Genomic DNA, 26,882 nt, shown 5'->3' with positions numbered 1-26,882 from the left:
GTAGTTTGTGACAGAATTGTTATGCTATAATATATATATTTCTGCTAATATTTTTTCACCCTTTTTTGTGGTTAAACTCGAGGAAGTCATGCTGCAGGAAATATAATTGGACACAGCGTGGCTTTTTTGTTGTGTGTGGTAAAAAAAAATAAAACATTGTTCATGTTGCCCTCACAACCCAATGACTAATGAGGTGCAAGGCGGCCTACTAACACAATACTGCTAGTAGCATTATTACAATGTTGCAGCAGTAGAAGCTATTTAAGTGTTACCTAGGGGGAAATATAAATATTAATTCATTCATAAAAAAATTACAGAACATACTATCATACACGGGTATGCATGCATGTGTACCCTGTATTTCTATGCCCACTGTTAGCCGGTAGAATATGGTTAGTTGGGGAGTGCAGTTAGGGTTCAACTCAGGCATTTAGTGATGAGGGGTTAAGCGAGGGATTAAGCGGATGAATGCAAAATCAATGAATGTGTCCACAGACAGTAATAATGTATAGTTGTGTGTGTGTGTGTGTGTGTGTGTGTGTGTGTGTGTGTGTGTGTGTGTATGTGTGTGTGTGTGTGTGTGTGTGTGTGTGTGTGTGTGTGTGTGTGTGTGTGTGTGTGTGTGTGCTTGCGTGCATGCGTGCGTGTGTGTGTGTGCGTGTGTGTGTGTGTGCGTGCACGCGCGCGTGTGTGTGTGTGTGTGTGCGTGCACGCGTATGAATGAGCACATATTCATGATGGATTATGTTGTGGCAATACTATTCATCCCAGGGACTTGGGAGGTTGCTGCCAGATATTGCATTAGCACTCAGGGAATGATGCATCCAGAAAGGAAAGGGGGTCTTGGACTTACAGGAGATGTTGCCTGATAGCATCAGCAGAGCCTCACACGTTAAGTCTGCTGAAGCCCTCCTCGCCAGCAGCAGGCTTAAGAGGATGGAGACCTGAAGGCAGAGAAAGTCAACTATGTTATTAATTCAGTTTGGAATTAATTTGATAATTATTGTTTTGCTTATACAACTATGGAGCAGGGCAGGGCCAAGTCCGGGCCAGTCTCTCTGGCTCCCCCCCCCCCCCCCCCCCCCTCTTACTCTGCCCCCACAGACTCTGGACTAAGAACCCCCACTGACACACACACACACGCACGCACGCGCACACACACACACACACACACACACACACACACACACACACACACACACACACACACACACACACACTGCCACTTTACTTTACTAACTCACTGCCACTTTACTGCCATTATTTTATTTTACTGCCATTATTTATATTTACTATATACCGCTGCTTCTAGAAGATTTGCACTAAGTACTCCTTTACCTCTATATTTATTTATTTCATTCATTCATTTCATTTTTAGCTACTGTTTATATTGTATATAGTCCTGTATATTGTGTGTGTACATTGTGTCCTATATGTTACTTTATGTTTATGTGTCCTATATGTTACTTTATGTTTATATTAGATCTTTTTATATACACCGTGGGAAGGGGGGAACGTAATAAAACATTTCTGTATGTCTTGCACACTTTTTTTCCGTCCCATTTTTCTCCCCAATTTTGTTGTTCCCGGTCAGTCTGGGGAGACTACCACATGCCTCCTCTGTCGATTAAAAATCACAATTATTTTGATTGATATTGAAAACATGATTATTAAAACACGATTACTCATTGATTTGAGGATTTGAACATCATTATGATGACAACTGCATTTGTTTTATCGTTCTTCTCCAACAAAGGGTGCCTACACAGCTGAGCAAGTTACACGCAGGCAAGGCTGCGGGTCCCGATGGGGTGAGCCCAAAGGTACTCAAAACCTGTGCCTCTCAGCTGTGTGATGTGCTCCAGCTCATATTCAATATGAGCCTGAGGCTGCAGAGAGTCCCGACACTGTGGAAAACCTCCTGTGTGGTCCCTGTCCCTAAGTGCCTGCGTCCAGGGGAGGAAACTAACTTTTTGGTTTACCAGCCAACTGGCGAGTAGATGATTTTTTTTACCAGCCAAACAGATTTTTTTACCAGCCAAAAATAAATCGCTAATTGTGATAATTACTTCTTTCTTTGTATGTCTTCGTCTAAATTGATTTTCAATCATAGTAATAATCACACCGTGTCTCTACTCTTTAAAATATTTATTAGCATAAAACATTAATAAGTGTCTCTACTCTCCACAATATTAGCATACAACATGTATTAATCACACTGTCTCTACTCTTCAAAAATATTAGGATATCACATACAGTATTAACATGAAAGAGGGAACTATTCTGGACTGGGTTGGGCTGAACTGGGCAGTGAAATATGCTGGGCTGGACTGGGTTGGGCTGGACTGGGCTGGGCAGTGAAAGAACCAAGCATTTCACTGTAATGTAATAGCTAAATAAAAAAACTAGAACTTGACTTGTTACATTTGCACGCTGGTTGGATGCCAAACGTATTCTGGTTGTACTGTACTTGTGCTGTATGATGACAATACATTGGAATCGAATCTCATGTCAACGCTAGGGGTTCACCAGGTGTATTCTGAATGACAAGTTTGAAAACATCACCGTTGTGAAGGGCATATGGGCGAGTGGTGATATGGGGGGAAACCCGGTAATAATAAAATGTCACTCGGCTGCATTTAAGCAAAGCCGCTCAGTATAGTCCACTATGTTGAATACGCGTTATGGTAGCTTGTTACATGCTACATAGGTAGCTAGCCGGCTAATGCTGGTTAGCCTCACGCCCACTTGTCATTCTCATCCGACTCGAAGGAGAACGTCGCGTGCTGTTGTTCGCCCCCATGTCCGACCGCACTGATATCCGAAAGCGATGACTCTACATGCAATTATTTTCATCCACGATGTGTTTTTGTCTAAGTTTGTCTACGTTGTCAAGCCGGTGACAGGAGTCTGTAGGGCCGCACGCAGTGGTCTGTCCACTTCCCCTAGATGCGCGACATCTTCTAGAAAACGAGTGTTCATTGGAGGAGCTTAGAGCGCATCTGTACAACGATGATGTTAATTTGTTATGGTCGGATTATTACTAGGCGCAAATGGGAGGAATCATAAGGGGGGAGTCAGAGTTCGGCTTGTGCCAGTGAGCGAATCAGCAGATTGCAGAATGATTTTTTTGTTTTGTTTTGTTTACTACTCGCCAGTGTGGCGAGTGCTCTTCATGAATCACTCGCCAAACATAAAAAATACTCACATTTGGCGAATAAAGTGGCCTAATTTCCTCCCCTGCCCGCGTCCCAACACGTCCAAGGACTACAGGCCGGTGGCTCTAACCTCCCATAAAATGAAGACCATGGAGAGGTTAGTCCTGGAGCAACTCCGCCCGGTGATCAAACCCCACCTAGACCCACTCCAGTTCGCCTACCAGCCCCGACTGGGGGTAGAGGATGCTGTCATCTACCTGCTGAACCGAGCCTACACTCACCTAGACAAGCCGGGGAGCACTGTGAGAGTCATGTTCTTTGACTTCTCCAGTGCTTTTGATACCATAAGGCCTGGGCTGCTGGGTGAGAAGTTGGAGGCGATGCAGGTAGAGGCCCCCCTGGTGTCCTGGGTTGTCTGACGGGCAGACCACAGTACGTGCGCCTACGGAGCTGTGTGTCAGACAGACTGGTCAGCAACACCGGGGCCCCGCAGGGGACAGTCCTCTCTCCCTTCCTCTTCACTGTCTACACCAACGACTTCCACTATCGGTCAGAGTCCTGCCACCTTCAGAAGTTTTCTGATGACTCTGCGATAGTGGGATGTATAAAGGACGGTGACGAGAGGAACTGGTAGTGGACTTCGTCACATGGTGCGATAAAAATCACCTGCAGCTAAATGTGGCGAAGACCAAGGAACTGGTTGTGGAGCTGGGGAGGAGGAGGAGTGCACCTGTGACCCCCGTTTCCATCAGGGGAGTCGATGTGGACATGGTTGAGGTGTACAAATATCTCGGTGTGCACATCGACAACAAACTGAACGGGTCAAAACATGCAGAGGCACTGTACGAGAAAGGCCAGAGCCGACTCTACTTCCTCAGAAGGCTGAGATCCTTCAATGTCTGTACAAAGATGTTGAGGATGTTCTATGAGTCTGTGGTGGCGGGCGCCTTCTTGTATGCTGTGACCTGCTGGGGCAGCGGACTGAGAGCAGGGGACACAAACAGGCTGGATAAGCTGGTCAGGAAGGCCAGTAGCGTGGTTGGGGTGGAGCTGGACTCCCTAGCGAGGGTGGCGGAGAGGAGGAGCCTTGCTAAGCTCCAGGCCATCAGGGAAAACCCCTCCCACCCACTATACACAGACTTGGCTGACAGGAGGAGCATGTTCAGTGCCAAGCTCACACTACCTAAATGCAGCACTGAACGGCACAGGAAGTCCTTCATTCCAACAGCCATCAGACTATACAATGCATCACTGTGCCTCACTGCATCACTGAGCACAGAGTGACAGTTACCATCTTCCGGGACTCTTAGTTTTGAAACAGCACTGTGCAATATTACACCTACTGTAGACCTCAGTATATTTTTACTGTATTTATTTACTGTATATTTTATTCCATTTTTATTCTATTTTATTCTTCTACTCTTATCTTAGGCAATTTGATTTGATTTGTTTTGTTATTCTTATTCGTGACCTGTTCTGTCTAAATATTTAAATGTTTAAATGTTGAGCGATTTGCAGTGTCAAATTTCCCTTGGGATAATAAAAGTATTTCTATTCTATTCTATTCTGTCATCTTCTACAAGTTACCAAAGGCGTTTTTCAACATGAGCTGAAACTACTGTTTGGGCTTGGGGGGAGGGATGGAGCACACCACTGTGAAGGAAGGGTGTGCTGCATTTACAAAACAAGATAAAATAATATGAGAGCAATGCAGCGTTTTTAATCTTGATTATCCTGTTTTCATGATCATGGGAAGCTAAAATCGTAATTGAAACTCGATTAATCCCCCGCACCTGGCACACACAATAGAAAGGACTTCTATGTGACATGTCTAATAAAAAATGAATGGATGCACCAACATTCTCGTAAATGTCCTCTTAAATAACCTTGTAGGAAGTTTGTAAGAGAAAACCTACGATAGTCACCCCCGGAGTCATCAACACCATAGTTTGATTGCAGTTCCGAACTTCTTTAATTTTTTGATCCACTTTTTCTCCTTATTTTCTGTTTTTCTCCCATCCCAATTTCATGTATCCAATTCTCCCCTCCCGTGTCTTGAACGTTGCTCGACTATGCCCCCCACTGGTCGGATGTAGAGAGGATAGAAGCCTTGCATCACGTGTTCCCTCTGGCACACGAGGAGGCAGCCTGTCACATCTTTTCGCCTGCCAGCGCGGACTCTCATTGGCGAGGTGTAACGCATGGGAGGCTCACACTACCCTCGCCACTTCCTGTCTCTGCTGTGCAGGCGTCTCCCAACCGACCTGTAGGGGTCGCTGTCCACAACGTCCAATCCCCACCCATTGACTTCCACCCGCCAAATGAGCCAGTACGACGGCCGGCCCAAGCCGAAGGCAATGCTGAGACTGGGAGTCTCTTGCATTGGTGACGAGCGCAATCTCCGCTACGCCACCCAGTCGCCCCCAGTTCCGAACTTCTTGAATGAAGTACGTCACTCATTCTTAAACTGGAGGTGTGTTCTCGTACACCTGAATTTGCATACAGATACGCCCCACCAGCTTCTTTTGATTTGTCTGTAAATAAGACCGTAAAATAAAAAACGTCATTCTTTCATTCAAAAGCCCAAAACAGGTGACCATACCTTGACAAATGCGATATGTGTTTTTGTCAATCACAAAGTGATTATAGATGGCTTTCTTGTATATAAACATACCGCGTTTGAGCCAATCAACAATACCTGCTGAATCACGTGACTGAGTTACCCTCTACCTGTGAGAGCTAAAAAAGTACAACAGGGCTCTATGGAGAAACCATGACACTCCCCTGACTAAAAGTTGTTCCAAACAAAAACAACTGGATGTCATTTACCCAAATCAGCATGGTTGTGAGTGTGAGTCTTTCACCTTTTAAATATCTAGCTTTGGCATGGATTGATTGTTTAGATTGCTAGCATGGGTAGCAAATGCAAAGACCAGAATTACTGCTCTGACCAGAATTACGTTCCCTTTTTCCTCCTTGATGCGCGCACACTGAGTCTGATGTCATTGTCCAATATCCCTCCGGAGTTCTTTGAACACACATGGAGCAATCGCAGGCTTGATTAACACTGTGCATTTGGTCTGGTACATTTTGTTTTCAATGAATTCGCCGTGATGGTCCACAGAACTAATGGATGTGTGACAGGCTATGTTGGCCGCTACATTTTTAAGTATTTTGTTTTGCTTTGAGAATCCAAATGTCCGTAAGTCTAATTGACAAGAACAGCTGCATTTCTTTTATGTTCCTTCAGTGCCTGCATGGTAAACAAGATCTGCATGATGTGCACGCATTTCACACTGACAGAATCTGCATACTGCCTTTGAATCGTCCATCATTTGAGGTTGACTCCAGTCTTTTAATCCACTCTCTTTCTCCCACTTATTTTCTTTTGTACATATTTCAACCACTTAGTCCCTGGCATTGTCACAGAAGTAAAGAAACTCAATCATCAATTGTGCTATTTTGGTTGTGGACGGATCCTGATAAACGGATAAGACAAACTATCATGCATTTACATTAAATAACATTGAAAGCGAATTAATTAAATAACAAGGGAGAGAGACAGAGACATATAGGAAGCAACTACCCCCATTCAAAAGAAGGGGAAACGTTTGCTGCATTGTCTGATTAGATATCAATGAGACCTAAGACACATCCATGCAGGGTCAAATATCTCCTGAATCCCAGATACATGAAATTCAGTCGGCTTTGTCAGCTTCCTCTTCACCTATTCACCTATATCAATAACCTTAAGGGATAGTTCTTGATTTTTGTAACCCTATAGCCCTATTTCTTACTTACCAATGATGTTATTGATCTGTAGAGTCCTTTATCAGCACAATCCAAGCTGTTCCTCATACTAGCGTACCACTAGTGGTACTGTACCCAAATAGTGAATAATGCATAATCTATAATAATGTAAACAAAATTGGGGGAATTAAAGTTAAGTAATAATTTGTTGGCTATATATTATTATTGGCTATACTTTTTCGTATTACGCAACGTTCAGTTTCCCACCAGACTGTCAGTTGTTACTCCACTCACAAGCATGTAGTGGCGCGCTGGTTTTCTTTCAAAGTTTCAGTTAACGTTATGGATAAATGGCTGAGTGGAGCTGGTTCATCCTTCAAACAGCACAGGTGATACTGCTGAATCAGGAGAACCCGTTCAGAAGAAAAAGATAACAGAGAAGGTGAAGCATCGTCAGTTTGGTGAACATTATGTGCTCTCTGGATTTACTGCCACAACTACAGAGCGGTAGCAGCCAATGTGTTTCCTCTGTGGCGACGTGCTTTACAATAATAGCATGAAACCGTCCCATTTACATCGCCACCTCAGTACTAGGCATCCCTCCTGTGTGGATAACCCTGCAGAGTTTTTCCATCAAAAGCTGGCTGAATTTAAGGGAAGCCAAGAAAAACTAAAGAAAACAAAAGAAAAAAGATCGGTCTCAACCAAGACTTTGGAGGCATCATATGCCATGTCGCTACTCGTGGCTAAATTGAAAAAGCCATTCACCATAGCCGAAGAGCTAATCTTGCCTGCTGCTGTCATTCTCGTAGAAACAATGATCGATAAGAAAGGAGCTGATGTCCTGAAGAAAGTGCTGTTGTCCAAATAATACTGTGTGCCATCGGATCGACGACATGGGAATTGACATTATTGAATAAGTGGTCTGGTACGTTGGCTTTGCAGTTGGATGAATGAATCAATGGATGTCAGTGGGGAAGCACAACTGATTGCGTTTGTGCGTTACAAAGACACTTTGGAGATGAACGAGAACATTCTGTTTTGCAAGAAACTCACAGGGAGAACTACTGGACAGGAAGTTTTTAATGTTATTGACAATCTTTTCTCTCAACACAAGCTGGATTGGAAATCCTGCTCTCATGAGTGCACAGACGGCCCTGCGGCGGTGACCGGCAGAGTGGATGGATTAACACTATGATCGCCGGGGACGAGTTAAGACGTCATTCCTAGCCATGCTCATTCTGCCGAAGACGCCGTAACTCGTCTTTGATGTCAATATTTCAAAAATCTGTGATCGAAATCATATTTCCCCTCCGGAGCCCTGAGACACACTGCAAAGCTCCACTCAACTCTCTAGCGGTTCAAGAGCGCCATCTGGTGGCCGATCGGCAGATCGCCAACCGGAAATGAGCCTTTGAACCGGTAGTGCTCATCCATATGTGGTCCGGGCACTCGCTATCGTTAGAGAGACTCCGTCTTGACACAGTGAACATCGATCGGTGCAAATAACTCGAAAAAACAACATGATTTGGACGTATATACTATTATACAACCTGGAAATGGATCGGGCATTTCTCCATCCCATAATAGAAAAAATTCTGTTCTACGCTCATCTGCCAGCGGTGCGAGGAAGCCACGGTAAGATTCAGCGTTATATTCTAACGTGTTCCATATAAACTGCTATGATGAACATATGACCCACTCTGGATGAATCATCTAACGCTGCCCACGGAATTATAAACGATCCCCCGCCCATCCGGTCATCATCAGATGATATGTAGTAACTCCTAGAAGCACATCCAGTTGACATTTTTTATCTCGCACAGATTCCTACTGTATTTCATCAATATAATGCATTTAGGGCTATAAATCACGTTCTGAAGAAAGCTGCAGAAAACGATAAAAACATACTTATACTTTAGACCATATTTTAGTATGAATATGTGAATGAAAAAGTTTAACGTTGCTACACCCTGAACAATACATATAGGACATTGAATCGGCCATAATAATGGCAATTTAGCAATAGAATTTAAAAAGTTATAGCCCTGCAAAGAAGGGGAACTTCTCCATAGACAAATAGAGATGGCGAGGGATGGTAAATTATTAATTTAACCCATGGCGATCAAAGTGTTAATGGCCCACATAAAAAAGGTAAACCCTGATGTTACATGGATGCACTGCATGATTCACCGAGAAGCATTAGCTAGCAAGATAATGAGTCCAGAGTTAAACAATGTTTTGAATGATGCCGTAAAAGTGATCAACTTCAAGTCCAGGCCTTTGAATTATAGACTGTGTCAGTCACTTTGTCAAGACGGTGGGTCAGAACATGAACAGCTACTGCTTCACACCGACGTCCGGTGGTTATCCTGAGGGAAGACGTTACAGCGGCTGTTCAAGCTACGCACCACACCCCCTTGTGGCTATGTTCAACGACGCTGACTGGGTAGCTCGGCTGGGATACCTCTCCGATATCTTCAACAAACTCAACCAGCTGAATCTCTCTCTTCAAGGAAAGACACACATGTTCTTAGTTTGACAAAGTATGTGGATTCATGGAGAAGATCAAGCTTTGGCAGAGCAAAATGTGAAGGTGACAAGTTGTTTGTGACAGAGCTCCAATTGTGAAAATAGTACACACACATTTGTCCAAGCTCAAGAATGAGTTCAACTCCTACTTCCCTGATATTGACAACAAGTCTTCCAAACTGGACTAGGTGCGTAATCCATTTGTGACGTACATTAACAGCAGCATTCCCACCAGACATGTCATCAGCTTGTGAGTGCAACTTGTTCCTGTTCGTGGACGACTCAGCCCTGCTGGTCTCTGACAGGGACAAGTTACAGGTTGAAAAAGCCCTCAGCTCTGAACTCAGCAAAACCGACGGCTTCTCAGTTACAGTGGGTGACAATATTGTCACAAGGAAAGATGAAATTACATACCTGGGCTCCATCCTAAAGGCAAATCTTTCCTGTGACAAAATGGCAACCAATGTAATAAAAAAAGTCAGCCAACGAACAAGATTCTTGTACCGGATCTCCTCTCTGGTAAACAAGAATACCCTGAAGACTCTAACAGGAGCAGTCATTCAAGGGTACTATGACTATTAGGGATGCACCGAAATTTCGGCCACCGAAGGTTTTCGGCCGGAAATGGCTAAAAATGGCCTTTCGGCTTTCGGCCGAAAGAGTTTTTTCACCGAAAATATATCACCGAAACAGAAACAACCTGTAACCTAACGCGTGTTGTTGTGATGATGTCATCAAAACGCGGATTCAGTCATTACATGCGCAACATGAGCTCTTCAGTCCTGCGTTCTGCAGCCTGTGATAACTCCTCTTGGGACTCGGGAGTCGCGCTGTTTCTATGTAAACTCTGCGCGCAATGAGTCCAATAAATGCGTCTTTAACATGCTTTATATCCTTATTTACTATATGCCCGTCGCGGTTAATCACTGAGTGATCTAATATGCATATTCTTCAGAGCGAGAGGGATTGTGTTTCTCACATTGACGCTGTCTGTCGCGCGTCTACTGTGCCAAAGTCAAGAGAGCACATTCATCTGGGGACTAGAAAGGTGTGCTCAGTAGAGCACAGATGTCCGCCATGGCGTCTCTCTCTCTCTCTCTCTCTCTCTCTCTCTCTCTCTCTGATTGATTGAAAACTTTATTAACAGATTGCAGAATGGGTACAATACAGTACAGCTCAATACACACAATTGTTAAGGGGATGCAGACCAGAGAAAGACTTTCGTCTTGTTTACATCAGGGTCCCCCATTTTCAATTCATCAGGACATATGACATACATGACATACAGATAGACAGTACTGCTACATCTATACATTTATGACATACCAGATTTGCAAATATAGTACTGTTTGTGATACAAAAAGACCCATAATAGTGATTATTTATTATTTAAGTTAAGTTTAGCCATAATCATATATTTTTCCATAATCAGGTAGCTGAACAACATTGGTAAAAAAATAAATCTATTCTATGAATCATTTTCAGCCTTTCGGCATTCGGTTTTCGGCCAACTGTTTCCTATTTTCGGTATCGGTTTCGGCCAAGAATTTCCCATTCGGTGCATCCCTAATGACTATGCTTGCACCTCATGGTACCAAAGCACCTCAAAGGCACTAAAACAAGACTACAAACATCACAAAACAAACTGGTCAGACTACTGCTTGACCTTACTCCTAAAACCCACCTCACCCCTGCCCATTTTGACATCCTAGAATGGCTTAGAGTAGACAACAGAGTACAGCAGCTTGCAATGGGCCTGGTCTACAAGATACACTACACCACTAAGATACCCATGTACATGTCGAAATACTTCCCAAAAGTCAGTGAATTCCACAACCACAACACCAGAGGGAGTTCCACAAATCATGTTCAACCCAGATTCGGCTCAAACAAGGGACTAAACACGTTTCGCAATTATGCCACAACAGGGCTGTACGTTAACTTTTTTTGCACATAGCACTGGTGCTACAGAGGTTGATAGTTTTGTAGCACAGGCCAAAATCTTGTAGCACAAGTATAAAACATGTTATATTTGTAACAGTCACAAATGTGCCTATTGTATTTGTGTTATTTAGTTGCAGTGCCATGTTTGGCTGTCATTTAGTATATCGCCATGTGTTATTATTACTATAATAGTAATACTCTCATATGCTATTTTCAATTAATATCATAAACAACATAAGGAATATTAGCATAATTTTGAGTGGACTGAAGGAATGAGTCAGCGTTAATAGTTTTAAATGCAAATAATTTATTGAAACATAGAAGTGGGGTCGGTTGGGACACACACACACAATGGGGGACCCTGATGTAAACAAGACGAAAGTCTTTCTCTGGTCTGCATCCCCTTAACAATTGTGTGTATTGAGCCGTACTGTACTGTACCCATTCTGCAATCTGTTAAATAAAGTTTACATTCATTCATTCACACACACTGTTTCAACTCACCACCCCTGCATCATATTGTAGTCTAGTCTGTCTTCAAACTTCCACTCCTCTCGAAATTTTTTATATTTGAATATCAACATTATCTGTCCATCCTCAGTTTACTATAATATACTCCTGTCCTGAGTCCTGACTAGTGACTTCATCGTCTTTCCAAACGCACGCACACACACACACAGGGAAGGGGAGAGAGTGCCCCCCCATTTCCCTTTCCACACTGTGTCTGCTGGCTCTGCCTGTGATCAGGATTAGCTTGTTAGCTTGCTAACGTTGTAGTGATTGTAATGGTACATAAACGTTAATTTCGGGCGATGTGCGCATAAAGGAATGGCGACGGTGCAAAGCATGTAGATGCATTTGACCCGGTGCGAGAAAAAAAAAACACCACGGACTTATTTCGGGACGTGTAGGCGCACTGCTGTGTTAGGGCCCGCGTCCACCTAGCGCATATTTAGGACCGCACGCGTCTGTTTTCAATGTATTACAATGGGGGGGGAGCGCATGCGGCCCCATGCGGCCGCCTCTAGGAAGTGCGCTGCCGTCGGCTTCTTTTTTCAGCGCCTTTATGCGGCCGCACAAGCCAGAGAGTTGAAACTGGCTGAACTTTTCTAGAGCGGTGCGCCGAGCGCATATTCAAACAACCAATCACAGCCATTCATCTACCACTGTGTTTGTAACCTGACACCGGAGCTGCCTGCCTGTCTGGCTGTCTCCACACAGACCATTGAGATTCGCGACAAAACTAATAATAATAACTACACGAATACACTACTAAAAAGCTAATAAAAAGCAAAGGGCGAACTGTGGTGTCAGGCAATAACTATATATATAATTAATATACAATAAAGTTATTCAAATATGCTATAATATGTGCAAAACCGCGGCATGGCTGTAGATTTCTTTCTGTCATCTACAAGATGCGCGTCAAGCCAGCTCTGCCGGCGCACTCCCAGCATGTTTCACGGAGAAATATGCGCTAGGTGGACGCGGGCCCTTACGCAGCAGCAGTGCGCACCAACACGCTGCTCTGCTTGCAAGCACGGATAGGGCGGATATGACTCGTCGAGTTGTCACGGAGTTTTTTCAAAATAAGAGTATCATATGCACCTGAATGTTGCTAGCTGTCGAGCCTAGTTATTATAGCTGGAGCTGCGCGTGGGCAGAAATGAGACCCGCTACAGGATTTTCAAAATAAGAGTATCTATATGAACCGAATCCCTATCGCACCAGTGCTAGTGAAGTAAATCCATTCATCGCACAGACCGCTGTTGCTGTAGCACGTGCGAGATATATCTCGCACTGTACAATGTGGAACGCCGTACCGACAACCGTAAAATAATCTGAATCGCTACCCACTTTCAAAACCACCCTCAAAGAGCACCTACGGGAGGCTGCCATTCGAAATTGGCCCCCGTAAATGTCCAACCCCCCCCCCCCCCACCCTACCCCCTCCTAATGTACAGTTTCTTCCCCCTCGAATGTATATATTTTCTTTTAGGATCTCTGTTAAACAGTACTGTATATTTGTATGTATTGTATGTCATAAATGTAACAGTGCTGTATATCTGTATGTCGTGTATGTCATAAATGTCATATATATCTGTATATCTGTATGTCGTGTATGTCATAAATGTCATTATGAATTGAAAATGGGGGACCCTGATGTAAACAAGACGAAAGTATTTCTCTGGTCTGCATCCCCTTAACAATTGTGTGTATTGAGCCGTACTGTATTGTACCCATTCTGCAATCTGTTAATAAAATGTTCAATCAATCAATCAATCAGACTGCAAGAAAACCTCTAGATGTGTCCTCAGGCTGCAGTTACATTAACACATTAACTGCCACGGAGTTTGCCCCTCTCTGCCACCACTCTAAGCCTATGGAGATGTTTACCTTCTTTGCAGGGCTATAACTTTTTAAATTGTATTGCTAAATTAACATTACTATGGCCCATTCAACATTGATTATCTATCGTTCAGGATGTAGGAACGTTATACTTTTTCATTCATAGATTCATACGAAAATACCGTCTAGAATATAAATGTTTTTATCGTTTTCTGCAGTAATTCCTAGAACGCTAGTTATAGGCCTAAACGCATAATATAGATTATCGATTGCAGTTTATTCGTGATACACGCTATATTAAAAAATCCAACTGAATACGATCCTAAACGTTATGCAGGGTTTGTACACCTTTTCCAAGGCAAAATGCAAGCACTTTTCAAGCATTTTCAAGGTGCATTTTCAAGATTTTCCAGCATCTTATGCGGCTGTGGTAAATTAAATATTTACTCAAAATGATTATTTCACTTCTTCCATCACATTAAATCAGATGTTATTGTGCTAAACAACCAAAATTATGTAGACTTGGCATCATATATAACTGATATATAGCTGAGCCGATGTGTTATGCAGTATGTCGTGTATGTCATAAATGTCATGATGAATTGAACATGGGGGACCCTGATGTAAACAAGACGAAAGTATTGCTCTGGTCTGCATCCCCTTAATAATTGTGTGTATTGAGCCGTACTGTATTGTACCCATTCTGCAATATGTTAATAAAGTTTTCAGGGAAGAGAAATGAGGAGCTATCCCAAATGTGGTGAGGTATGCCACTTTATTCTCCCCACAAGTAAATTGCTTTGCTATCTCACTGTCAGGAAACATTGTTTGAAACATGGCCCCCATGTCATTACATGAATGGTAGGAATAGTGGCTGGTTACAGCTTTTGTTGCCCAGCATATTTCAGCTTGAAGTGTTGGATTAGAGGTAACAAATGATTTAATGGTGCCTGTGGTGTTGCTGGTTGACTGGTTCTTGGATAAGCCTGGGGATGGTAGAGGGGCAACTCCACTGCAAGCTCCTCCACTGGCTGCTCTGGCTCTCACTACACTGCTGGTTGTTGATGTGAATGTAGCTGTGCTGCTTGATGCATTGCTTGTCTGATGGAAATAATCCACTAATGCAGGACCTGGATTTAGACGTGCTTTCATCAGAATTTGATGCTTCTTCCCTAAATAAAAAGGAGCAGCATGTTATAAATAAAACAAAGTGTTTTATTAATTTAATCTCACTGGTTGCACTTAACTTTAAGAGTATTTATTGTTTAATGTTGACATCTAATCTAAATGGATCATTATGATATTATAAATGTATATTTCATTTTCATTTATAGGCTACTGCCTATGAATTTTAGACTGAGCCTAATGATGGCCTGGAATGAACCAACTACCTTAACATTATTATCCATGTAATTAACTGTAAAGGTCACGTTAGCTGTTAGATTGCATATTCCATAAATAAACATGCTAAAATTGGCCTGGCTCGTCACGTTTGATTGAAAACGTTATTAACAGATTGCAGAATGGGTACAATACACTATGGCTCAATACACACAATTGTTAAGGGGATGCAGACCAGAGAAATACTTTCGTCTTGTTTACATCAGGGTCCGCCATTTTCAATTCATCATAACATTTATGACATACACGACATACAGGTAGACAGTACGTTACTGCGTTCCAGACTACAACTGCTCCACACCAGTTCCACACCAGTCTCCGTAAATGTTCCGTTATAAAAATAAAATACCATTTCAATACACAACAAGTTTTCGTGTTTTGAAATACATGAAAGGAAATTAGCTAACGTTGATTTGCCTAACGTTACATGCTACAACACTGCGGTGAAAAACAGAGTCCGGTAAACACAAGTTTGTAATTCCATTAGTGTATTTTGCCTGTTACTTGACTATTTCGATTATTGAAGTGGTATTTCTATAACAAACATTTACGGAGACAGGTGTGGACTGTGGAGCACTTGTAGTCTCGAACTTAGTTACCTGGCGAGCCAGGCCGAGACACGTTAATAACACCCATGGCTCAGTGGCTCACCTTTCAACGTGGCTCGAACGTGCAGACTCCCCCAATCCCCATGGTAAAAATTTTCAAGTCCTTTCTGCATATTTTGCACACGGCTACTCGAGGATGTTCTCCTCTGAATTATATTTGATATCTCCGAGCCAGAGCTCATTAAAACGGCAGCCTCCCGGCATTTTGGCCACACACACACGCGCGCTGTTCTCATGGCACAGGTAAAAACACTACGGGGTGGGGCCGAGCCACATTTCAATTTGCATGAAAGGCGAACGCAAAATAGGCTCGCGAGTCGCTCCGACTTATTTTATTTCTTTGTCTAAAAACCAAACTATTCAGTCAGATAGCGATTTATTATTAAAGTATAAAATGCAATTACAATTTCAATAACTTTCCAGCACTTTATACACAATTCAAGCACATTTAAAACCTTGAAAACAGCACATTGAAATACAAGCATTTTCAAGGATTTCCAGCACCCGTACGAACCCTGGTTATGACTCATCATGCGCGGATGAACGGGGGGGGTCGTTTATAATTCCGTGATCGTCAGTAAATGCTTTATGTAGTATGGGTGACATATTGATCAGAGCAGTTTGCATTAATAATAATAAACAATCACGCTGAAAATGATGTCAGCGTCCTCTTACCGTTCGCCGGAAAAAGATCCCACTTATTTGACGTGGATCGACTAGATCCATTTCCGGTTTGTATAATAATAATAAACGCCCAAATCATATCGATTATTGAGTTATGGCAGCGATCCATATACACGGATGTGTGTCTAGAGTCCCACAACAATATGTGAGTACCGGACGCATTTCGCAGATGCACGGAGATCACCAGAGATCCATTTCCGGTTGTAACTCGCCCGATCATCCACCAGGCGGCAGTATTGAAGCGTTGCTGAGTTGTGCAGGCTCCCACTAAGGTAATTATGAATACCATGGCGAAAAAATGAAATATGATCTCAATAACGTTGTACGCCATGGAATGGCAGAATTAGCATGACCTTGAAACACGTTGTACGACGTTATTGGCGCCCAATGTGTTAAAGGAAAACAACAACGTTTCATTTTCACTCTTCTGAACGTTGCGTTATGGCAGTCAGGTTAGACGTCGTTTGTCTCCTGTACTTTTTTCGTTGTCAGAAGCTAGGCGTGGTCAGACTGCAACGGGTCTTGTCACTGAATTCAACACTGAGCATGCGCGGGAAGTATTTGTCGCGTGCACAAGCCCAAAGAGCGCACATGCAAGCTCACAAGTCGACAGGTAAACAGCAAGAAGAAAGAAGACCACAATATTTTGTAGCTATGGCAAGAAATACCAAAGATCTGTTTACTTGAACCGATGATGAGGTGATACTGCAGCTTGAAGTGACTTTGGAGTACAAAACGAGCAATTTAGCCTCAAATGTCGACTGGGAGTATGCTGATCTGCTCGACCACTTTTGCAACCATTACCCGTCTCCAGAAGAGGCTACAGCGATTGGGAAAGAGTTCCCACACAACCCATAATATATCACAAAAGGTATGTTGTAGAGCTAGAATGTGGGCTTGTTTATAAAAAGCAACAAAACAGGGACTGACTGGGCCCTAACGTTACGTGGGGGGTAACGTTAGCCACTGGGTAACACACAGTGTGTGTATCCTGTTCGTAATATAACAAGTAACGTTAGGCAAATTGAAGAGCATGATTATGTGGGTAAATCATTTTAATTGGCAACTTCTGTGATCGGCTCGCAGTGTGAATATTATTACCTCAAACCTAACGTTAGCAACCCTTTGTCTGTGGGGGGGGTAAGTTCAGTTGAGACTAGGGATGTCCGATATTATCGGCCGACCGATATTATCGGCCGATATCGGCAGTAAAATGTGATATCGGAAAATATCGGTATCGGTAAAAAAAAAAAAAAAAAAAAAATCTTTTTTTTTAACCTTTATTTACCCAGGCAAGCAAGTAAAAACCAATTCTTATTTTATTTATTGTCAAAAGTATGCATTTTGGTTTAATTCAACAACAAGAGATATGTAATGTTAATTTTTACTTTTTTAATTATCATATTTTGCACAGATAATGCTTACATTTAGAAAGCCTTTTGAATGCATCCAGTGAAATTATTAGTTACCTGAAATTATTCCGTTTTTTTGGGGGGAAACCCTGCATATATCGGTATCGGTTGATATCGGTATCGGTATCGAAATTAAGAGTTGGACAATATCGGAATATCGGTATCGGTAAAAAAGCCAATATCGAGCATCCCTAGTTGAGACCATCATCCTGGTTAGAGGCCTACAGGCTAATGTATTGCACTAGCTAGTAGCTACAGTTATTTGTTCCTCACATAGTCCTATAGTTTTGTTTTTTTAATTAGTGACTGATGATTTTATTTAAATTATTTTATTCTATTGCTCTGATGGATGGTGTTAAAGGTCTAAAAATAGTTCATCAGAATATCAGAAGTCTGTTACCCAAAATGGATCTACTTAAGGCATGGGTTTTTCAACACAGGCCAAGCATAATTACATTATCAGAGACCTGGCTTAACGATAAAATAACAAATGAACAAATTAAACTAGAAAAGTATGTGTTGTATAGAGAGGACAGATCCCTTAAGAAAGGTGGTGGAGTTGCTACTTATGTATTATCTAGCTTGGTCTCTGAATTAATCATCCCTGAAGTTGGGCCTCTAGACTTTGAATGCATTTTTGTCAAAGTCACCCTGCATATGAATAAATACTTAACTATTGGAAATATTTATAGACCACCTTCAGCACCTGCAGAATCATTTAATTCTATTAAAGCTACTTTAAATTCTATTTCATGTAATAATGAACTTATAGTTCTTGGTGATTTTAATAAGAACTGGCTAGCTACATCACTAACCAAAGTTAAAAATATATTTCTTAATTTAAACCTAACCCAGTTAATTGATATGCCTACCCGAGTCACAGCTACCAGTGAATCTTTGCTTGACTGGATCCTAGTCTCTCATCCCAACAGATTTTTAAAAGCAGGGGTTTTGTCAGATTGCCTTAGTGATCATTCTATTGTGTACTGTATTTGGAAAATTAGACTACCTAAAGCACCACCCAAAGTGATTCAAATCAGGCAACATAAGAAAATGAATGTGGATCAATTTATCAATGACCTAATCTCAATCAACTGGGATAGGTATCAATTAATACCAAATGTTCACGACTCTTGGGATTTCTTTTACTCCGAATTTTCTGAAGTGTTGGATAGGCATGCTCCACTAAAATCTGTTAAAGTTAAGGGAAGTCATCTTCCATGGATAACACCAGATCTTATAAGCAGCTTCAGGCATAGGGATCGAGTCTGGGCCAGATTCCGAAAAGACAAGGACCCAGTTGTCTGGGAGGAGTATAAACGGCTGAGAAATGTTAGCAAGACTATGGTCAGAAATGCCAAATCCAATTATTTTAAGGACTCCTTAGCTCGTGATTTCAAAAATCCCAAACAATTCTGGAATAAGATTAAAACTTTAACTGGTGTATCCAAAAATAATATTATTGACCAGATAAAAGTGAACACTATTATACGAGATCCACAGCTGATTGCACAGTCATTCATCCAGCATTTTTCATCTGTCACTGCTGCATCATCACTCGATCCTGTGTCTGATCTCTTCAGTAATAGGCCTCCTGATCATAGCTTCTCTTTTATGAAAAGTTTACCTTTGGAAGTCTTTGATGCCATCAATAGCCTAAAAGTAAGTGGTGGTCCTGGATTAGATGGTTTAGAACCTAAGTTCCTCAAACTTGCATCCCATATTCTAATGTACCCATTATGTGATCTGTTTAATATGTCATTGTCCACATTCGAAATGCCTGACATATGGAAGTGCTCTCGTATTACCCTGTTGCATAAAGGTGGAGATGCACTTGAAATTAATAATTATAGACCAATCGCAATTATTTGTTCTATTGCCAAAGTGTTTGAGAAATTGATATATAATCAGCTCTCAAAATTTCTTGACAAGTACAATATTTTATCACCTCATCAATCTGGTTTTAGGTTGAAATTCTCAACATCAACAGCTCTATTAAAGCTTACAAACGACATATTTTCTGCAACTAACGATGGTAAATTAACTGGTGCAATTTTTATCGATCTGAGCAAAGCCTTCGACTTAGTTGACCACCACCTACTTCTAGATAAACTTCACTCTGTTGGCCTATCACGCAATGCATTACTCTGGTTCAATACATACCTTCATAATAGAAAACAATGTGTTGTCATCCAAGGGTTCAAATCAGATACAATGGTCCAAGAACGTGGTGTGCCGCAAGGTTCAACCCTTGGTCCACTTCTTTTTTCAATATGTAAGGGAAATGTATAGCTACGAGGTCATTGTCGCAAAATAATTGACCGACACGTAGTTTAAAATACCGAGGCGCCGCGCCGAGGTGTTTTAAACGTCAGTGAAGGTCAATTATTTTGCGACAATGACCGAGTAAAGCTATACATTATCCCGCTTATTACATGGCTAATTTACTAACAATATACCTAATTCATTTGACAAATCGCAGTTGTTCTGTGGCTCTGTCAGCCCAAATAAAGTGATTATTATTATCGCGGGCAGCTGTTCTGGCTCCGCTGACACTCCGCTGTCAGTGCAGCGCTATACATTATCCCGCTTATTACATGGCTAACTTACTAACAATATACCTAATTCATTTGACAAATCGCAGTTGTTCTGTGGCTCTGTCAGCCCAAATAAAGTGATTATTATTATCGCGGGCAGCTGTTCTGGCTCCGCTGACACTCCGCTGTCAGTGCAGCGCGGCAGGTGTGTCTGATTTGCTGCACTGATGTGGGCTTGATTGCCAACAGCTGCGCACTGCGGTCATTATTGAAAAAACAGTGGTCATTATTGAAAAATAATGACCGCTGTCGGGGGGCTATTGACCAATCACAAGCAAGCATTTCGGCGAATGTGAAAACGCCATGTAATAATTATAAATAATATACCTTCTGTCTGTTCTGATTGCAGCGTTCATCTTTATGCAGATGATACAGTGTTGTATACATCCAAAAATAATGTAGCACAGATTCAATCAGCCTTACAATATGACTTTAAGACACTACAGAAATGGCTTGCTGAAAATAAACTAATACTAAACAAAACCAAATCGCACTTTATGATTTTTGGTACTCGGAAAAGACTGAAGGCAACCGAATCTAAGGCATGCGTTATCTTATGTGCCGATAATACACCTCTGCATAAAGCTGAACGCATCAAGTATTTGGGAGTATGGCTTGACCCCGAACTCTCATTCAATTTCCATATTACCTCTACTGTTATTAAAATGAATCGCAGCATTGGAGCCCTTTATAGAGCTAGACATTGTTTTTGCTTCACTGTTAGAAAGAGACTTGCACAACAACTTATTTTGCCATTAATGGACTATGCGGATGTTGTCTATCAAGCTGCTTCCAAAACCCATTTATCACCTCTAAATGTGGCTTACAATAGACTATGCAGATTTGTTCTTGACTGTCCGTTCACAACCCACCATTGTACTATGTATCAAACCTTAGACTGGCCTTCTCCTACTTTAAGAAGACAGAGACATTGGCTGCAATTGATTTTCAAATGTATCCATTCTGACTATCCTGCTTACCTGAAACAGTTGATGGTCCCTTTCTCTTGCACTTATCGTCTAAGACACTCTGTACAGTATTTTTTCACAGTTTCTCCATTTTCAAAAGCAATGGCCAAGAAATCTTTCATGTTCAAAGCCCCTTCGGACTGGAACAATCTTCCGGTGACCATTCGGTCCATATCTTCATTTTACCTCTTTAAAAATGCTCTTTGTTCTAATTTTATTGTCAAGTGTACATGCTTCCTTAGTGGGGCTCCTGCGCTGGTGAGGGGACGTGGGGCACAGCCGTCCTTTATGCGGGTGTTACGGGTTAGCTAGTTGGCTCTACTCCTATTTTTAGGCAGGGGGGGGCGATTGGTTAATTTGGGGCGCTTGTTGGGCAGGTTGATTGCTCCTCTTCTCCTGCCAGTCCTGGAGCTCAATTTCTATTACATCCTGTATTCTACTCACCCTTTGAATGTTTTGTTGGGCCTTTCTCGCGGCGGCTGCCTGGCGGTGTCATCGCAGGGTAAGCATATTTGTTTGCCCTGCGGTGGCAGCGTCATGTGACTGCCGTGGAGTGGGCCTCTTATGATGGAGATTGAGACATATCCTCTTATCCTCTTATAATGAGACATATCCTCTTACAATGTGTACTTGTTCTGTTGTGTTTTTGTATGTCCTGTATTTATTTAATTTTTGTTGTTGTTGTGTGTCATGTGTTACATTGCACAAAATGTGGGACCCTCTCGAAAACGAGATACTGTATCTCAAGTGGTTTTTCCCAATAAAAGAATTTCAATAATAATTATTTTATTTGGTTTCACTGTTTTTAACTGCTGTTGTTGTCATTTATTTCAGATTTTTGTTTTTATATACTAGCTGTAGTGTAAAGCATCCTGTGCATTCGTGCTGTGAAGGGTGCTATATAAATAAAAGTCATTCATTCATTCAAGCATGTATGTAAACTTTTTTTTCTGGTGATTTGTGTTCACAGGGAAATTGACCACCAAGCTAAAGGGGATTCGAAACAAGAAAGGAAAGCCTGTGATGATGGGAGGCGAGGTGGCCATGGGTGTGTGATCCTCCGTCAGCATCGCCACAGGATGAGGACAGCAATGGAATCCCCTCTGCAGAGGCTGCGATGGAGCGACGTTTAAGCAGGAGTGTGTTATACTCATTAGATCACGCCTAGGGGTGGTTGTTAGGCCCGACACGCAGCGGAGGGTCGTTAGACCCCCTAGGTGTGATCTAATGAGTATAACACATGACTTCAAGTGATGTAATGCTTTTATACAATGGCCCAATTCACGCAACCTTATGAACATACAGTAATTGAAGCATAATGGAGATTTATTCACAAAACCATCCACAGAGAAAGTAGATCCAATAGTAGACCCAATGGTCTGACAAAAAAAGAAATCTCGATTTTTATTTTGTTTCACAATGGGTCATGACAAACCAATTACATAATCCAACATATGTGTAACGAACTAAAATAGTCCAGTTGACTGTACCTTTTTTGGAGGATTCGTTCAAAAGATATTTATACTTCCATTTGTCTATCTATGGCGGACTCATTCAGACTCATTAAAAAAATTATAATAATAAATCGGTTGTGGAGGGATCTGGGGTCACGTGGAGTGTGTTATACGAAATAACAACGGCTAACTTGACTGTTTCAGAATCAGAATCAAGATATTTGCATGCCATTGTATAAAGTAAATTATACGCTACCTTTATAGCCACAGAAGGGACAAACTAAAGCGAAAGCTGTCCTCCATGGCCTTACAGCACGAATACCTGGCCCTAAAGAAGCAACCCATGGATAGGGACAGAGAGGACAGAGGGATATCAGGGATACAGAGAGGGATGTTGCTCTGTTTGCCTCATTGAACATGCTCACCTCCTGCTTTGAGCAGTTGATGCAGCACATGGTGGGTCCAGGTTCCATGGTGCCACCACGCTCACCCAGGTGCCACCCTCCCCAACACACATTCTGTGTTAGTGTTGTCATTTACCAGTGATTCAAATATGACTTTGCAGCATCCCGCATCACATGTGCAGATCACTCCAATAATTTCATTAAAGATAAACTTGTGCCCTATCTTGTATTTTTTGTATGTTGTGTTTATGGGGTTATATCATGTAAGCTACCAGACAGATACTAATACAAATTAAACTCAAATATATGCAGGTGCAGATGCTTTGTTTACAATGGCTCCTTAATGCATGTACTTATTCATCATTGATTTTTGAGTTAGGTTCATGTTGGTATTCATAAAAAAAAATTTTGGGAACGAAATATTACAAATTAAGTTTTTTATGACCTTGAACATGATGCAATCATTTCATGCACTGATGCGCCAACTCTGTCAGTTACCTAGGCATAAGGGTTACAGGAACATTTCTTCCATTTGAAATATTATTTTAAAAGTGCACTACAGTTTCTGAGAAATGGGGTTCTGTTTGCAAAGCCTGCAAAATACATTTACTGTTTTTCTTCTCTCGTGTTATTATAAATTAAAACAAAACTCCATAGTGCACCTTTAATCCAAATAACCGTAAGATCACCTATTTTAATACGTCAAATGTTTATACCCACAAGTAGACGTAGGCGTAAAATATGCCTTTTACAATTGTTTCATTATGAATTAGTTACTAGTACTACCATAGTATCTTTATACCAACATCACTGTACCATAACACTACAACTCTAGTATATTTTATATTACTATGGCACTTTGTTACATTTGCACTCTGGTTGGATGCCAGACAAAAAATTTATCTAGTAGGGATATGTATAGATATAGTATCTACAGGTATGTACCATCAGAACATCTGGCAGTTTAAGGTTTACAATAACATATTCATACAGGAGAGAAGCCCTACCACGGTGACCAATGTAGGAAGGGCTTCAGTCACCCTGGACATGTATTTATGTACAGTATTACTATTTTCACATTTCCAAACCTTCTTATCAGAGGCCAGTCTCATTATTCCATAATGCATTTTCTTGTTGATCTAACCTGAACCATGCATAAAATATGCAAATATCCTGGTAGAATCACATCTTTCTCTCACACAATCCACTCATAGACAGACATAAAATAAAGGCAGTGCTTCACTAGTATACAGACAGAAAAAAAAGAAAAAGAAATATTATTATTAATATACTTTTTTTTTATTATTTTTTTTATATATATATTTTTTATTAGAAATGTTTTCCTATGTGAAAAAAACAATGCCAGTGAAATAATTTTTTTCTTCAAAAATGTCCAAGTGACAGCTCTCTGACCCTGATCTCATAACACATTGATGCTGGTCAGGCTGTCAGCTGTCAATCATCCACTGCAATTTCGGTGCACTGGGCAGGGCTTAAGAATCTATTAATCCAATCAAAATAGCCTATTTGAGTTTAAAAAAGGCGGGTAGTGAGGCTTAGCGCACTTGATTGATTGGCGTTCACGCCGTGTTACATTGTGTTGACAACCTTGAGATCCAATCAGAGAATAGCCCCAGCTAATGAGACGGAGCTGCAGCTGGACCCTATTGACTGTGTGTGCAACTTGATTTGAAAGAGACTGACATAACTAGGGATGCCCCGATCGATCGGCCACCGATCGTTATCGGCCGATAATCAGTATAAATATGCGATCGGTGATCGGTGATAATGCTTTATTTTCGCCGATCGTCAAAACCGATCTCACTCGCTCGTCTCGCTGAGTTCTGTCTCAGACACCGGGAGCTGTGCGGCGTCTGCTCCTCCCTCCAGCCCCTCCCGCGCGTATGTAAACACGGGTCTAGTAGTCTAGTCTAGTGGGACGGGAGGACGGCGTCTCCCTTAGCTAACGTTAGCTACCGTTACAAAATGACCCAGTCAACCATTCACTTCCAGTCCAATACATGATGAGGCATTGTCTAACCGAACGGTATCTAGCCGGCCAGCTACCGATAGCTCCTGACATCAACAAACACTCCAGCAAGTATAGTAGAGACGTGTATGATACCTCAGCTAGCTCATGTTAGCTGACGCCAGCTCACTGTTCAAAACGAAATGTCCCACTGAACTAAATAGTTCACAGAGGCGCTGTATCAACGTTATATAGCCGGCCAGCAGTAGCCACAGATAGCTCCTGATATCAATGTTTTATAACACTCATTCGATGCATATTCGAGCTGAGGGCATGTTGTTGAATATGATCGGGTCTAGCTGCAGCTCCGGAGAATCCTGGCCATAGCTGCAGGCTACTCGAGTATAGGGTCTAGCTGCAGCTCCGGAGAATCCTGGCCGTAGCTGGAGGCTACTAGAGTACACACAGACAGTGGAGCTTGTTGCGTGGTGGCGATGTCTCGCAGATAATACAAGTACAAGTCTAATTATATAATATATATATTTTATAAAGAAAATAAAAATAAAATATTATATAAAATACATTTTTATTATTTTTTAATCAAAAACGATCTGTATTGGATCGGTATCGGCCGATATGGCTCACGACGTTCGGTGATCGGTATCGGTGGCAAAAAACGTGATCGGGGCATCCCTAGACATAACGTTAGAGAAAAGAAGAGATTAATTTGGCTAATATAATAATTCATATATTAAGATCTTTATTCAATTGTTCATCAACGTATTGTGCATCGTTTGATGATATATATATATTTTTATCTCAGTTGAAGTAGTGTATTTGACGTGAACGTGCCGCCTTGGACTGTCTGTAAGATAACTTGTTGTAGCTAACGTTAGCTATTAGCTATTCTAGCTACTAGGTTAGCAACCTGTCCTGCAATCTTTGTTCCCAAAGTCATCGAAACGTTCACCCAGGAAGATGGGATAGCAGGGCTCGAGACTAACGATGTCCCGTCGTCCCGGGGACGATCAAATATTGATTTGGGACGAACAGAAATCTTTTTTTGGGATGCAAACGGGACGAGAGGATTTTATTTTTTTCACAGGAAATGTCAATTAGCCGACTGTCAGTGCGCGCATATATATATATGAATTATTCTACGTTAATAAAACATACCTGGTGATCAACTACAGTTTGCTGTAAACATTATGATATGTGTGTAGCGTTCTGATAACGACGGCTGCAGCGGGAGCTGGCTCATGCTGGATTTGCGAATAGCATGCAGCTGCAGAGTCGCAGAGCCAGGGGCGCTTTCAGGTCCGGTCACAGGCCCGCTCAACAGCGCCCCCCACCCAACGACTGAATTGCCAATGGCTGAATTTGAGTATTGCACAGTGCACAGTTTGTAAGTGAGGCGTGTGTGTCAAGAGTTACTCCAAGGTATTTATTACTAGTGCCTGTTGTCTTTAACTGTAGTGTCTGTCTGCTGTCTTCATAACCACACTGTGTCTGTACTTCTTTATTACATTTTTTTTTATCTCTCCCGTCCTCCCCAATAGTTTTAACTCACAGCCACCACTGACACACACATTGGGGGATGTTTTAAAAATATAATTTAACATATAATATAATAATTTGTGCTTCACCAAAAG

The sequence above is a fragment of the Notolepis coatsorum genome (genome assembly GCF_963971535.1).
Source record: "Notolepis coatsorum genome assembly, chromosome: 10".
NCBI classification, from domain to species: Eukaryota; Metazoa; Chordata; class Actinopteri; order Aulopiformes; family Paralepididae; genus Notolepis; species Notolepis coatsorum.
The sequence above is the reverse complement of the archived record's forward strand: the minus strand, read 5'-3'. Positions refer to the sequence as shown.